A 16138-nucleotide genomic window follows, 5' to 3' on the forward strand; every position below is an offset into this window, starting at 1 on the left:
TCCTTAATGGCTCTCTTTTCCAACATGAGCCTATGAGGGGGTGGTTCCCCTTCTGAATTCATCTTATTTCATTTGCTCACCATTGTCATCAGTCATCATTTGATACATGCTGTGATAGGTGTCACTTGGGTTCTCCATTTTTTTTATTTAAAAAATGATCCTGTTATTAATATAGCCCCAGTGCTCCTTCTTATAAGTCAGGATTGTAGACATGGAATGTGCCCAGATGGATTCCACTGAGAATTTTGTTCCACAAAAAAAGTAACTGTGGTATCCACAGTTAAAGCACATATCAATAGCTCCAGTTGTGCTATTTTTATATGAATCTGTTTTGTGGCAATGCTCTTGTTCCTTCTGCTAAGAGACATTCTACAAATCTTCTAGCTTGGGGTATTTCCATACTGGCTGCTTATTCTGGAATAACCACTGGTGGTATCCAACTAACTCATTGTTCCCTCATAAGGATTTCCCCTTGGACAATAGAACTTACCTCCATCTCCCTTCCTCACACCCACTAATCATGTTCTGGATTTTCCTCGAACCCTTCAGAACAGATTTGGAGAGGCCAGTGCTTTTCTTTTTTTTAATTGTTTGATAATGCTCCATACTTCATTCCTCACTTTTTATCAAACTTCTGCATATCCTAATTACAACTCTCCTATGGTTTTCCTGTGGTTTTCCTGTTTCTTTCCAGACTTTAAGAAATCTAATTTTGGGAGAAGGAATGGCTAGTCTCCACAGATGTGGATGGATAGACCAACATAACTTGGACTTGATCATTTTATAGTGAAGCTTTCCCATTCTCTCCTCCTATTTCACAAATATAGTCTACTATAAGTTGCTGAATTAATTCGTTTACATTATATATTGTGCTACAGCTTTTACTAGCAGCCCAATGGTAAGAGCAAGTTTATTTTACACACCACACCACTTTATTGCTCACAAGGACTCAAGATAGCTTACAGATAAAAATAAAAACAGCTTAAAACATAGGGGAAAGCATTTTAAAAACAATTAAATATTCATAGAATCATGGGACTGAAAGTGCCTTGGTCGCACTGGTTGATGATCTCCGGTGCGCTAGGGACAAAGGTGAGAGCTGTTTCCTAGTTCTGCTGGATCTCTCAGCGGCTTTTGACACCATCGACCATAACATCCTCTGGACTGTCTAGAGGGGCTGGGAGCTAGGGGCACTGTTATACAGTGTTTCCGCTCCTCCCTCCTGGGCTGTGTTCAGAAAATGGTGGTGGGGGATGAGTGTTCAGACCCCTGGGCTCTCACTTGTGGGGTGCCTCAAAGTTTTGTCCTCTCCCCCATGCTTTTCAACATCTACATGCAGCCACTAGGAGAGATCATCAGGGGGTTTGGGCTGTGTGTTCATCAGTATGCGGATGATACCCAGCTCTACCTCTCTTTCAAATCAGAACCAGTGAAGGTGGTGAAGGTCCCGTGTGAGTGTCTGGAGGCAGTTGGAGGATGGATGGCAGCTAACAGATTGAGGTTGAATCCCGACAAGACAGAAGTACTGTTTTGGGGGGAAAGAAGGTGGGTAGGTGTGGAAGACTCCCTGGTCCTGAATGGGGTAACTGTGTATCCCTACTTCCATTTGGTCTGTGTTTTATTCTGCTTGCCCCCATGCTTTTTAGTGGGAAACACCAGGTTTTCCCGTGGAAAGTCACATGGTAAAAGAAAAATCTCTCAGATCCCGTGCCTAGAAAGCATAGGGCAAGCAGAAGTGTGGAAGAGCCCTAACGGTGTATGTACTCACAGATGATTATATAAAACCAGAGTGCCTTATTTGCATAAATATGGTAGCAAAATGTTAGTTGGGCGAACAGTTTGAACTGCTGGCTATTGTACCATATTTATAAAAGCATACAGAATTTTGCTAGGTGGATTTCTATTTGTAAATCTAGAGGAGGGTTCAGAGTTCTTTCCTCTGCTTGTGGTTCCCGCCATTCCTAAAAATGTGTCTGATTCCCTGTGTTATTACTAGTGAGGTCCCTTTGATGTGTTACGTGTTTTGTGTTCCCCCCCTCCTGTGCATCCATCCTCACAGCTCTGCGTGTGGCCTTCTCTATCCTCAGATGGGAGGCAATATCTTTTGTGACACAGTGTGGCTAATGAGCTGTCCTGGGAACTGAAATACTGGCTCAGGATTGATGAACTCTGCTGCTTGTTTCCTGCTCTGTCTTAATCACGGTGTTGTAGAGCACTCTCTCTCTCTCTTTTGTATTTGTGTTTTAGTAAAAGACTGTTCTTGCATGGAGCTGTTCAGTAAGACTGAGCAAGAAATCAAAATCAACAAGGGTTTCAATGAATGTGTGTGTGAATTAGTAATAGAGGAAGGTAGGAGCTAAGTAACTGTATTGTCAGAAGAAGATGCATTGCAGGGCAGTCTTTGGATGCCCTCCAGATGTATTGGACTAAAATTTCCATCAGACCCGACCACCAACTAAAAGCGAACACTTCTGAATGCCTTCCAAATATGTAGATAGGGGACGGAAGGAGCCCAGAAGAGGCTTTATTCAGTGGAGAACCTTCCAGACAAACTCCACCCACATAGGCTGGCCATTGGACCCTTCTGAAGAGAAGGAGTATAAAGGACTTCCTGTTTCAAATGAGCCTTGCTTGAGTGGCAAGGTTTACCTGAGCAGTGCGTAGCCCTGCTCTGATTCAGGCTGTTCCTTGCTACTGAATCCTAGTGTGTCCTTTGATCCTACCTTGCACATCAGCTATAACTTCTGGACTTTCCCATGGCTCTTGGTTCTCAACTCCAGACTCATCTCAGACTTCTGCTATGGTCCTACCCCAGGGGTCTGCAACCTGCGGCTCCGGAGCCGCATGTGGCTCTTTTACACCTTTGCTGCGGCTCTGGAGCGGATACGAGGGGAGGAGGCGTCCGAGCCATGCACCGCCTGAGCCATGTGGCGGCGCCCGCCACTCCCGCCAGATACTCGCATGGTGCCCACCGCCGCCGGAGCACACAGTTGCGGCGGCGCGCTGTGCGCCTGCACCCTGCACGGCACCCGCCGGAATCCACAACTCCGCTGTGCGCGTGCGCTGTGCAAAAAGGACGCAAGGTGACGTTAGCAGCCCGGGGAGCGTGGTCGGCCCCCTCCCTGCATCAGCCCCTCCCCGCCGCATTTCTGCAGCCAATAGGCTCACGGGGGCGGGGGCAGAGTTATTTGTTTTTTTAAACGGGCGCGCTTCTTCCCGCCCAGCAGCAGAAAAGGCTTGCGGGCTCGGAGCGCGTGTTTGCTGCTGCTGCTGCTCCTGCCTGCGGGCTGCCTGTGGCCTCCTGTCGGCCTGGTCAGGAGATTGAGGTAGATGTATTAATCAATGGGTTGATTCAATATGAGGAAATTTTATAAGTTCACTTGATGGGAGCAACACACATGAAACCATACAGGTGTCCTAATAAGGGAGTCAGAGTTTTGCCCATTCCCAGTAATCAAGGCAGCCCAAACTCATAAGGCAGTGGTTGCTGGTGCCCATTCCCAGTCATAGCTGCCAAGTTTTCCCTTTTCTCATGAGGAAGCCTATTCAGCATAAGGGAATTTCCCTTTAAAAAAGGAAGAACTTGGCAGCTATGTCCCCAGTAATCAAGGCAGCCCAAACTCAAAGTTATTTTTATAATGACGAGGATGACATTGGGCCCTCATTATTAATTATTATTTACATCAGGCACTGATTATGATTTATGGTACACTGGGGCCCTGATTAATTTTCTATGGCATTTTGGGGCATTGATTATTGGGCATAGCAAATTTTGCTATGGGGCCCTCTGATTTCTAATTACGTCCCTGTTTTGCGGCTCCCAGTTTATTTTTTTTCTTCGGAAACGGGTCCAAGTGGCTCTTTCTGTCTTAAAGGTTGCAGACCCCTGTCCTACCCTGACAGTGCCCATTCTTAATGTGTTGTTAGGGTGGAGGAGTGTCTTAACGTGGTGCACCTTACATATATACAGGCGTCCCCCACTTATGCGGGGGTCAAGTTTCCGGACTCGGCGTGTATATGTGAAATTTCATAAAGTGGGGAGGGTTCTATTGAGAGAGGCTGGGAAGCAGCTCTCTTTCAGCAGTTCCTGTCCATCCCATCCCCTTTCCCCAACCGATGATGTGCCCTTGCACATGTGTGCCCTGACTGCCTCTGGGGACCAGTAAGTTGAGCTGGGGGGTCTGTAGATAGTTGGCTCCTGGTGCCTCATATCGCTGCAGGGCCTCTCAGCACTCTCCCTGTTAATCCTGGAAGTTGCTGGAGACAATTTCTTGACATGAGCAAGCAAGGGAGGGAGGGATGGGCAGACAGGTGGAGGCGCAGAGCACCCCCCACCAAACAATGGCTTTGGTTCAAATAATAATTATTTTTAATTTCATGGCAGCGTGTATAAATGTTGTGGCGCGCAAGTGGAATGCACATGAATGGGGAGGTGCCTGTACACCATTTGGTGAATTGGCCATCTATATTGCTAATCTAGCATTGAGCAGAAAAGGTATTTCCAAAGGTTCCTGAGTGTCGTGGCTAAAGAAAGCCTTGTCTTCTGTCTCTCCCTGCCATATTTTCAGATCTTAAATTCAAGTGTTTGGCTGCATTAAATATTTGCTACTATTGTGAAGTATTTTTAATATTCACTTAAGTTTGAGTCTACTTGAGGGTTCTTGTTTTTGTGAGAAACTGCACTCATATCTCTGAAGTTATGGTTCTGTGTGTGCTATGTGATGAAGGGGGTGGTTATGCTTTCATATTAATATTTTGTTATAATTGCACTGCGTTCATATTTGAACATATTGTATATTACAATTGCAATAAAAAAAACTAAGCCAACCCCACCACCACCTACATTATATTCACAACTTGAAAACTTCACATTAGAACAAATTAACTACCTCCTTCCCTAAACAAAGGACCAGGAAGTAGGGGTCAAACATTGGAGGACTGTATAGAGGGATAACTAGAAGTAACATTTTTCCTATCCTGGTGGGGTAAGTCATGAGGTATACACAGGCCCTCATGTCCCAGAGAAATGTATGCTAATCTGAATCATGACTCCTAAATCAAAAGTTTTTTAAAAAATGTATTCCAGTGCTCTGGTGATTCAGATAAGGGGCATCTATTTGACTTGAAGGTGTCAAAATAAGGGGCACTCCATAAAATATGAAGCAATTGGAAACTCCAAGTGTCACAGCCAAGCTGCATTCTCACTACAATCATTGAACTTGATTCTTAACATATGAACAAAAGCCAAAATCTGGCACAGATTTCTATTTCGCTTTGCTTTGCTTTTCGTCATGGATTATTTTCCTTGACTAGGTGGAAGGACACCAAGCTGAGATGAGCGCTTGCAGCCCTGTCCTGTGTGGAGTTGGGATGCAGCTAAGCCCACTGCTTTTCGGTGGGCTTAGATGCGCCTAACTCTGCATGGGATCAGGCTGTCAGTTTCCTACTGTATAAAGCTGTAGGGAGTGGCGGAGCAATAGCCTTACCCTCTCATTTGCAGAACGCAACCTGCAGAGAAGCCAGGCCCTTGGTGCTTTGTAACACAGTCATTTTGCTCTCCCAGCTGTGTTGGTGTCCACTTTGATTTATTAACATGCTGGCTCACGTTAAATTTTAATTGTCCTATTTTTCTCATAAGAGACACACGGTGCACAGGGCAAGAAGATGCCCGTATACAGGGGAGATTTTTATCTTTGCCTAAAAGGGCACTGTCCTGTTATTTTTCAAAATCTTTCTTTTTTATTCTGCTGACACTTATTTTTAATTAGCTCCCATTGGAAGGCTGGCACTGAAATCTGTTTCCTCTCATTGTTGCTGGATTATTAATAGTAGTACTGAGCTGGCAGTATGCCCAGCAGTGTATATCATTGGGTGGGTGGAAGGGAGGCAGAGGGAGAAAGAGGGAGGGGAGGAAGAAAAGATGAGACGGAGATAAAGGAAAGCGATGGGATTCCTTTCTGTGTATTTCCTTATTACACCTACACTCTATACACACTGTGAACCCAGAATCAATCTCATATAAATCAATACAACCTCACTGGTGTAGTAGAGCTCACACACTTTACATGGCTCAGGCCTGAACAGATGTTTAATTGGAGGCAACAGCCAGGAAGGCCGAGCTCCTCCATCTCAAGAGTCAGGTCAGCAGAAAGGAAAAGAGCATGCTGGCTGCACTCATCCATTCGTTGTTGTTGTTATTGTTGTTGTTGTTGACTTATGAAGCGCATAATAATTTCTGAGTATTGTACAAAGATTGAAATATAAGGCAGGCCCTGTCAATAGGCTCACAAACTAATAGACACAATATGAAAGGAAGAATGAATGGTGAGGGATCTGGTGTGGTTGTGCTTGGAGCAGCTGCACCTTAGCTGGCCAATGGATGGGATCAGGCAGGTCTCCCTCTTGCCATGGTGCTCTTATTGGATAGCAGGGGGTACAGACTCTCAGTGATTAGTGGAGCCTGGTGCCTGTGAGGACTGGTAGGTCCTTTCTTACATACATATAGGGAGGGGGCTGCTATCAAGCACGGAAAAATTTTCACTGCTCTCTTCCTCATTAAGCCAGCACTGTGTTATCGCATGACCATGGCATCAACAATTATCTGCCTGTGGAGTTCAACAGGTTTCCATCTGCATAACAAGCATCAAAACATTTTAAAAATTCAAGAAGTCAAACATGAAAAATTCTTATTCCTTTGGGAAACATTTGAAATAAAAAACCGAGGCACAGCAGCTGAAACCTGTGTAGTTTCCAACAGGGGTAGGGAGATCGCTTGGCCATTTCCCTTTCCATTTTTAAGTGGAGAGTCTCAGAAATGAACAAATATGGCTCTTACTACAATGCTAGACCATCATGGTGATGCACAAATTACAACTAGTGAAGAATGCATCAATTTCTCTAAGTTCCTCGTTTTTCTTAAGTTCAGTTCACCACATTAACTCATCAGTTTGTCAACTGATTCTTCCTTTTTAATGAAGTCCTCGTGAAATTGGTCAGCATTTTAGTGTGCATCTCTTCTAATTTACACATTTGTATATGTGATTACGGTATGTCTAATATACACATTTTTGCAAGCTGTTTCCCCTAAGGCAATGTGTTTCTTATGTTATTTTCAGCTACATATGCATTATTGTGCAGACTCCCCTTTAATATATGCATTTTTGTACATAGTCTTTGGCTGGAGAACCAGAATTCAGAGAAATAGATATTTCAAATGAGAGCATATAGCATATTGTTTTAGGAAGTGTGCACTTTCTCCTCCATCTTTATAACATAGTTATAATAACACACTACAGAATCTGATTCAGAGAGCTGAAAGCCAAAGGCTCCCATAAATGTAGCCTTTATTATGTATTTCATGAGTCAAGAAAGGAAGATATATGCAGCAAATGAAATATATCGCAAACAATCTCACAGTCTAAAATCCAGTCACTGACCTGGCTTCCGTCTGAATCTTTGTTCTTTCTCAGCCCAGTGTTGCATGTGAGTGAGTGGCCTTGATTATATTTAAGATCACAGGCTGCTGGCTGAGATACTTAAAAGGACTAAATTATATAGCCATTTCCAACTGAAACTGAGGGGAAAGAGGGCAGAAAACTGTGGCATTTGTGCGACCTCAGAGTTGTTTGAAGAAAAGTGGTGCCAATCACCACAGCACCCTACCACAGCCACCTCAAGCCACAGCATTTGGTCACTATGAAAGGTAGCAGATAGGGAAACAGGCAGTTCTGACCCATGGAGCACACAAGCTTTAATCAGGGCTGGCCCTAGCATTAGGCAGAACGAGGTGGTTGCCTCAGGGAGCAGGTTTTGAGTGTCATGAAAGACCAGCAAGCTGTTATTTTTCCAAATGTATTGTTATTATAATTTTGTTGCTAGAGACAGGGAGAGGCACTTGTGTGATTTTCAACCTCAGGGGCAAAAATGATTTAGCTGGTTTGGGTATTATATACCTTGACTTAGAGGTGTGTGATGTTTGCTACTGTGCCTCAGGCTATAAAATGCCTTGGGCTGGCTCTAGCACCATTAGAACGGATGGCAGTAGCTCCCATTCATTTTGCTGAGGTTTGGGCAGGACATTTCCAGCTGACTACATTTGTTAGTTAGAAGGAAGGAGGCCGCATTTGGGTTCTCCACCTAGATGTCTTAGGCTGCCCCTGGTGACACCTCCAGAGGCAACTTCAAGGTACACTTCAAGGGCTTGGCAAAATAGCCAGATTCCCTTTTCATCTCTTATTATCTTTTTTCTAAGCGATGGAAATGAAGTATAATTGCAACCCTTAAAAAAAGAAGAAGAAGTTATGAATTAACATGGAAGGGTCAGCTCTGTAATACATTAAAATATAACACAAGGCACCAGTGTAATGGCTCAGGGGGCTGAAGTGGAGATAAATGGTTCAGATTGCTATATCTTAAAATGAGACAAGGGAATTCTGGTATTATTGTTACAGTCTGAATGTTTAAAAATAAAAAGAACAGAAGAAAACACACACTCCACCACCAAAAGCCACTCAAGAAACTGCCTGATAAGTCTTTGAAGGAGTGGAGTTAAATACTGTAGTAATAGAAGTAGCTAGAAAGAGAGAAAGAAAGCATGTTGCAAAAGTATCGTTTAGAATCTAAAGGCCAAACGAACGGGCCCCCCAAAGCACAATAAATTCTGCTCTTTAAGTAAGCAGTTGTTTATGTGCATTCTTTCTGTAAAACAGAAGCATTCGACATTTTTCTGTACCGGCTAGATTTCCTTTCCAGTTCCAACTCAACCAAAACACTGAGAGTTGGCAGGAATAGCCATTAATCATTCTTTCTGGAGACCTGGTCAAGCAGAATAACCTTTTGTAGGTGGTATATAAATACGCTTAACCTTTAAAAAGAAAGTTTAAGTGAGGACCAAAGGCAATGTGAAAGACCCTCACCCAAGAGAGAGATTCCCAGCTGGCTGCTTCTTGACTCCAACCCATCAAGAGAAACTCTCAAAATGAGACTTGGGGATCTCTTCCATTGATCCTCGTTTATCAAACTGACAGGGCTGTGCTGCCCACTGAGGAACATGGACGAAGTGAGAGGGAGGGGGGTGCAAAGGGAGAAGGGCTGCCTCTGAGGAGAATTCAAGGACAGATAAAATCATTATGGTTCACCTGTCCTGGCTTGCTACCAACATACCGCTTTCCACTGAAAGGTCAGATGTGTGGGGATGTGTTTCTCATCACTTCCTTCCAGGTTATTTTCACTCATCAGCAAGGCTGAGATGCTGCAATACCCATCCCGTTTCCCTGGTACATTCTCTTTTGCAAACTAGAACCAAAGGGGTGTCTTCAGGAAACCTGGAGGAAAACATGGATGGAAGGGACATGCTTGTTTTCTTCCTGGTCTGTTAGCCTCCCTATTGCTAGCACAGTTTAGTCATAAGCTAGGACTGAATGGAAGAGCTTTGTTCTATTGCCTCATTTACAGCTACAATTTCTGCTTCGGTAAAATTAAGGTTGAGAAGTAAGCTATGTTCCATGTCATCTATATTCTTTTCCTGCCCCCTTCCCTCTGGGCAGTTCTGGCAAGCCATATGGTAGGTTTCCCCCAACTCTCTTTTGGCAGTATACACATCAGTCCAGATAACAAGGGCCCAGAAGTAGTCAACATGGTGTAGGGCTGCCATACATCCGGACATTACTGGGATTTCAAAGGCGGAATTGAAGTTGGGGGGGGGGGGTTGAAAGGCGGCACTTTTTCCTGGATCTTAGGAAAGTCAATTGAAATTTTTTGGGGGGGTTGTGTTTTTGTAAAAAAAGAAAAAAAGAAGAAGAAAGCTCAATAGGGGCGCCCCAGTTTTTACTTTTTGAAATATGGCAACCCTAACATGGTGTCCTCCAGATGTTGTTTGACTGTAACTCCCTTTAGCCCCAGCCCCAGTGGTTAGGTACATTGGAAGTTGTAGTCTAATAGTATGTGGAGGGCAGCTTTAAAAGTTTCAATGTGAAAGCCTGTATTAGGAAACTTGCAGTTTTCTCAGCCTTTGCTATTATTGGTTTTGTTTTTATTAAGTGGGGTTTTTTTGTACTCCACTTCATCAAAATTGATTCCAGGGTGATTTACATGGCTAAATAAATTACACCAGCTTTCTTCCCAGTAAAAGTGGATTTGTCAAAGTTATCACATGCGAAGCAAGTTCCTGTTCTGAAGCTCTATGATGAAAGGCAATGCTACTCCCCATTCAGGGGAGAGACCAGTAGTTGGAGAAATACTCTGGAACTCATCCTGGGTTTGATGGTCAAAAGGCAGGATATATAAATATACCGTAATAGAATATCACTTACATTAATAGAAACACATATAGAATTAATAACTGCAGACAAAAATGCCAGTGAAAGGTATTTGTAATGTTAATGTGCACATTCTTAGTCCCTATGATTTTTTACATTTGATAATACTCATTTTGCCTCATGTGAAAAAGCAGCCTTCCTCACACTCATACACCCGGCAGAAATTCTCTAAATCAGTTTCTCAAGAAGCATTTTTCAAGGCCAAAAGATACGCAATAGCTCTAGACTGTGTGTGGACAATGTGTTATGATTCTCATCAGCAGCATTGATTTATTAATCACTTTCTAAACAACTGTCTCGAGGCAATTTTAAGATTATTAAAAACAGTTAAAAACACAAAACATCAAATACATTTAAAACAAAGCTAAAACTCTAACAACTCATGGAAAATACCTGTTTATCTAGCTGGGAAAGCCAGAATAAAAATGTCTCCAGTCTTTTCCAGGAAGTGCAGATGGGGTGCCTGTAGTAGAAGAAAGAAACACTCCATCTCTATTGATTCTAGAACATGTTGTGCATACTGTATGCTGCAATGCCTCCTTCTCAAATTCAATGCTAGTTAGCATTCTCTGCTTGAAAGTGTTCTAAACTCCCATAAATGAAGGCCACACTGAAAAGTCAAAATTTCAAGGGCTCTTGCTATTCATTCTCACAGCAAACACTTGGCACACTGCGAGATGGAGATGCAACATGACTAGCAGGGGCTGACAGTGTCAACAGCTAATATTGTATTGCTCAGAGATGGTACAGAAGTCTTGCTGAGAGAGGCTTTCTTAAAACCCCACATTCACGATGTTGACTCTAACACTATCTCTGATTATCACGGCGACACCTTGACATTGCCAGTACAAGGAGAATTTTCTGGTAGGCTAGGCCTCCTACCCTCTCATGGTGGGAATAAGGACTGTATACACACCCATTTTGATACTTCTTTATCTAAATCATGTGCGACAGTTGCCACAAGTAGCACAGGCGAGGCAGTTAGGACTCTTCCACACTTCCGTTTCTGCTGTGCCTAGAAAGCACAGGTCTGAGCAGTTTTGTGCTTGCTCCGCTCCATTCCAAGGGAAAGCTCACTCTATAGCGATAGATTGGAACAAATGACAATCATAGCTGCCAAGTTATCCCTTTTTTAAAGGGATTTTCCCTTATGCTGAATAGGCTTCCTCGCGGGAAAAGGGAAAAGTTGGCAGCTATGATGACAATCCAGGGAAAACTTGAATTTCCCTGTTTGCTCTGATAGAGCCTTAGCCCTTAGTGGCATACCTCTGCAGGAAGGAGATATGAGCTGGTCGTTTATGAGCTACAGTCTGGAAACTAAATAGGATTTACAGTAGAATCCACTTGGTTTTCCAGTGTATCTAATTCATTCAGCGGCATAGTGGTAAATTTTGAAGACAGCCCCCATAGGCATACTCCAATGAGATTCCAAATATGTAGACATCTGCTTTGATCCATTCACACACAGGGAGGGAGATAGAAGAGCAGAACAGTGGCATGTTGTATAGTACGCAATTTATTAGGATCAGCTTAACTTCCATGCTATGTAGTTTCCTGGAAGGAAGGTCCATGGAACTCAGTGGTGCTTGTTTCTGACCCTGCTAGCGTGAAGTAAGAGTCCCATCAAAGGAAAAGGTGGGGGCGAGTTCCCAACCCTTGCTTGATTATTTTCCTCATTCTCTAGTTTCCTCTGGTCCAATGATCTGTGACAAACTTGAAAGCCTCTTTATCACCTCACTTGCCAAAGGGAAGGAGGAGACGCCAGTTTCCCTTGTTCTCCAAAAGGTGATGTCCATCACTCCTGCTGTGAAAAATCTCCCAGAGCTGTGCTCCCCTTCATTTGCACGCTTCTGCACCACTCAATCTGTGTAACCTTCATGCACCAGCACTTCTGCGGTGCTCCAATCTGAATGACAAAACCTGCCCAGTTTAAATTGAATTCCAATGTCCTCATTAAATTCATAAATGATAAAAAAAATAATATTGACAAAGAATGCTAGACTTTCTCCACAATTTCGCCCGAAAATATTCAAGATCTGGTTTGTACTTTCCTGTTCCTAAAACGCCCCCCCTCTTTTTTCTGTGTATCTCACTGTTTATGTAGGGTATGTAGGATAGCTCTTCCGTGTTCAGAATAGGCAACTTGAAGAACAGAAAGAAAAGCAGGAGGAATTGTTTCTGCAAGAACAGCAGCACATGAGCCGCCTAGAGAAGTGAACTTGTTAGTGCAAAATTAGATTCAGCACTAGCTGGTCTTGCATTAAGGACCTTTAGAATAAAACTAGGCTAGTAGACATTTGCCGTTTTCTTCTACAGCAGGAAACCAACTTCTGAGGCAGCCACTATTTCCCTGCTGGCTTGGTAGGGCACTCATCAGTGGAGTCAGAAGAAAATTAGCTGCCCTTACCTGCCCAATCATCAGCCCTGGCCTATCACTCCCTACAGACCCAATCAAATATACCTGGATCTAGTTTATTGTTTGTATTCCATTCTTACACCATCCACTTTGCTTAGGGAAGTGGGGTGGGGTGGGGAGGCCTATTAATAGAAAGGAGATTTGCCAGCCCCCCTCTGCTGCAAGCAGGGAGGGGGAAGCTTTTCTCTTTTTTTAAACTCTTCTGTTATTTTTATTTTATTTTACACAAGCAGCAGTGGGAGACAATAAAGCAAAATTGATGCTTTTACAGTAAAAACCCATTAGATGAGTTACTGTTGTAATTTAATAATGGGATTGTGGAACTACAGAAAATTACAAAAGTCTATAATTAAAGCGAATCTCTCTTAAAAGGATCATTTTCATCGTGTCACATCCCCCCCCTTCCTTGAACCTCCTTATCTTTCTTTAAAAATAAAAACCAAGCGCTGAGAGGAGAAAGCTGTAACCGTGACACTTTTCTCTGGAAACCTCATGCTACACACCTTTTATGCTCATAAATCTGTGCATATTTATGAATCAGGGAAGCCAACACTCCAAGCGAGATTACACAGATGATTACACCTTTTAGCTTTACCTGGCAAGAATGTTAGGGAGGCAAAAATTCCTATTGTAGCCAAGGCACACTGATGCTTTATACAAGGCCTCCTTGCTGCTGCTGCTTCTTTATAATGTTACATGTGATGCTCATAAAACAGGAGAGGTAAGGAAAACTTCAGGGTTGGCTTTCTGGAATGAGGACCAGGTTTCTTCCTCCTCCTCCTCCTCCTTTTCTAAAAGAAGCCATATAAATTGGGTGTACGAAAAGGAGCAATAACATTACAGTTCAAGTACAAATCAACTACAACATACAGCAGCTGCAACAACAAACAAACTCCTGGATAAAAGCTAGTATTTGAAAGTAGCAAATAGAAAACAAGAGGATGTGTACCTTTGTGTCCTTGGCAAGGAGGTGAAGCCAGGAGAGACCATGGACCAGAAACTCAAAAAGTTTGCTTTTCATTGCCTTTCGCACAATGATATGAGATGATAATTGTTCACATTGCCTAGGTCCTGGTTTTATTTTTCCAGAAGGGGGTGAAGGTTAGACCACAACCACAACCTGGTAAATGATTAGTATTTGTGCTCTCCTTCAGCACATTCAGGCCTCCACTACAATATGCCTGGTTCCCTAGCCATACAATGCAAACTCTCTTTCTTTTTATCTTTATCTTTCTCTGTGTATAGTAAGAACTGTTTAAGCTTATAACCCAGGCAGTATGAGTATGGATAGTCTGTATAACCTGTATTTATTAACTACCTTGCTATTTATTTGTTTATATTTTAGAAAATTCAAAAGCTATTCACTCAAAAACAATAAATAAAAATGTCCCAGGCGATGTACAAGTCCATCACTTAATATTTCTGTATTGGTGCTCCAAATTAGAATGTTGTTTTACTGACTTTCTGCTATGTTATGTAATTAAACATAGACTTTTCCTTTTTTATTATTTATTATAATGTACATTTATTGTTTCTTGCAACCCATCCACCCCACTACTCTCATGAGAGCCCAGGGTGGGGGCTTAACATAAAAATTCAGCATCAATGGCAGAAGCAGAACCACAATACAAAATGCAACATACAATAATAATCCACATTACTTTATACATATTTACAATATGGAGAGTGGATTGAATCTTGGCTTCTTGAATCATTATCTAGACCACCAAGTAGTATTTTGCCTACAATTAGGGTTGCCAGATTCAATAGAGGACAGGACTTCTGTGCCTTTAATTGCCCTGCTCTCTTTTGAGTCTGGAAACCTTAAAGAGAAACCAGCAGACCCTTTGTTTAATTTCCAAGCAAAGGGTCTGCTGCTTTCTCTTTAAGGTTTCCAGACTCAAAAAAGAGCAGGGCAATTAAGGCACAGAAGTCCTGTCCTCTATTGAGTCTGGCAACCCTACCTACAATGCAGTCCTATACATGATTACTCAGAAGTAAGCCCAGCTGAGTCTGGTGGAGCTGAGTAACAATGCAAAAGAAATAAAGCTACAAAACATGGTCTAGAAATTGCATAATTGGTGTTGTTGTTTTTTAAAGAAAATGTCTCCATGCAGGTGAACCTTGGCGCCCAGAGATCTAATATGCAATTGCTCAATGGACATAAAACAGGACTGAACACATCAGTTATGGAAATTATACCTTTATCATTCCACTTAGAGAAAACATGATAAGCTAAGTCTAGTAGAGACCTGGATAATCGTAAATTGATACTAACAGAAAAGAACAAGTAGATCTGTCAGTCTGTGTTATGTGTGCCCCATTTCCCATCATACACTATCACAAATGCAAGAAATAAGAGCTGAGCTTTCATAGCCTTGCATATTTGGCTTTCTTGTACAGTCATACCTTGGATTAAGTACGCTTTGGTTTGAGTACTTTCAGTTTAAGTACTTCGCGGACCCGTCTGGAATGGATTAATCCACTTTCCATCACTTTCAATGGGAAAGTTCGCTTCAGGTTAAGTACGCTTCAGGTTAAGTACAGACTTCTGGAACCAACTGTGTACTTAAACCGAGGTACCACTGTATTTGGCAAAAGAAAGGGATACTTTTAATTCTAAATGCACCTACCTCTGAATAACGTGTAATAGCCCTCTTTACCAACTCCCCACAGAAAAAACTGAACAATCCAATCCATGGAAACTGATAACATGATTTGCTACCGAGGCCCTGTCCATGTGCTTTCCAGTAAAATCTATCAGGTTTTCAGACATAAGAAAACAGGTCTTTTTTGGTGCTGGCTCCATCTCTATGGAGCAGCACCTTTCCATGTGAGGTAAGACTGGCTCCTTACTTCAGTGTTTCTCAACCAGTGTGCCTCCAGATGTTTTGGGACTACAACTCCCATCATCCCTAGCTAGCAAGACCAGTGGTCAGGAATGATGGGAGTTGTAGTCCCAAAACATCTGGAGGCACACTGGTTGAGAAACACTGCCTTACTTAACTGTTTTTAAACTGGCCTTAAAGACCCGGTTTCTGACTCTACTTTTAATTGACAGTGATCTTATAGTTTACAAAAATTATTAACTCATCCCATGGATGTCAATGGGACCTAAGTTGAGTTCACTTAGCCTGGATCGAACCCTATCCCATTCATGCTGTTTATTCTTAGCTTCCAGTGATTTCATGTGTTGGGACACACGATGCAATCGTCTTTATTAATAACCACTCACAGGTCCATTTTCCATAACTTTGCTTTAATATCTTTATATTATTAGTGAAAACTATTTCCTTTGGCAGAGTTCCACTATGACAGGCTTCCCCAAACTAAGGCCCGGGGGCAGGATGCGGCCCACAAGGCTCTTTTATGCGGCCCCTGGCAACCCCCGCTGCCGCCGCCCACT

General features: G+C 42.7%; 1 long non-coding RNA gene across 2 annotated transcripts in view; it reads right to left on the reverse strand.

Moving 5' to 3' along the window:
- Positions 1-3045: 3045 nt before the first annotated feature.
- Positions 3046-16138, reverse strand: part of LOC118079881 (uncharacterized) — a 47536-nt gene continuing 34443 nt past the window's right edge. For both annotated transcript variants that reach the window (XR_009557190.1, XR_009557189.1), the window contains 2 exons: positions 10710-13523; positions 3046-9323 (listed from right to left, as the gene is read on the reverse strand). This is a non-coding gene — a long non-coding RNA (uncharacterized LOC118079881). The remainder of the gene's footprint in view (positions 9324-10709; positions 13524-16138) is intronic.

The sequence above is a fragment of the Zootoca vivipara genome, chromosome 2 (genome assembly GCF_963506605.1).
Source record: "Zootoca vivipara chromosome 2, rZooViv1.1, whole genome shotgun sequence".
Taxonomy (NCBI): Eukaryota; Metazoa; Chordata; class Lepidosauria; order Squamata; family Lacertidae; genus Zootoca; species Zootoca vivipara.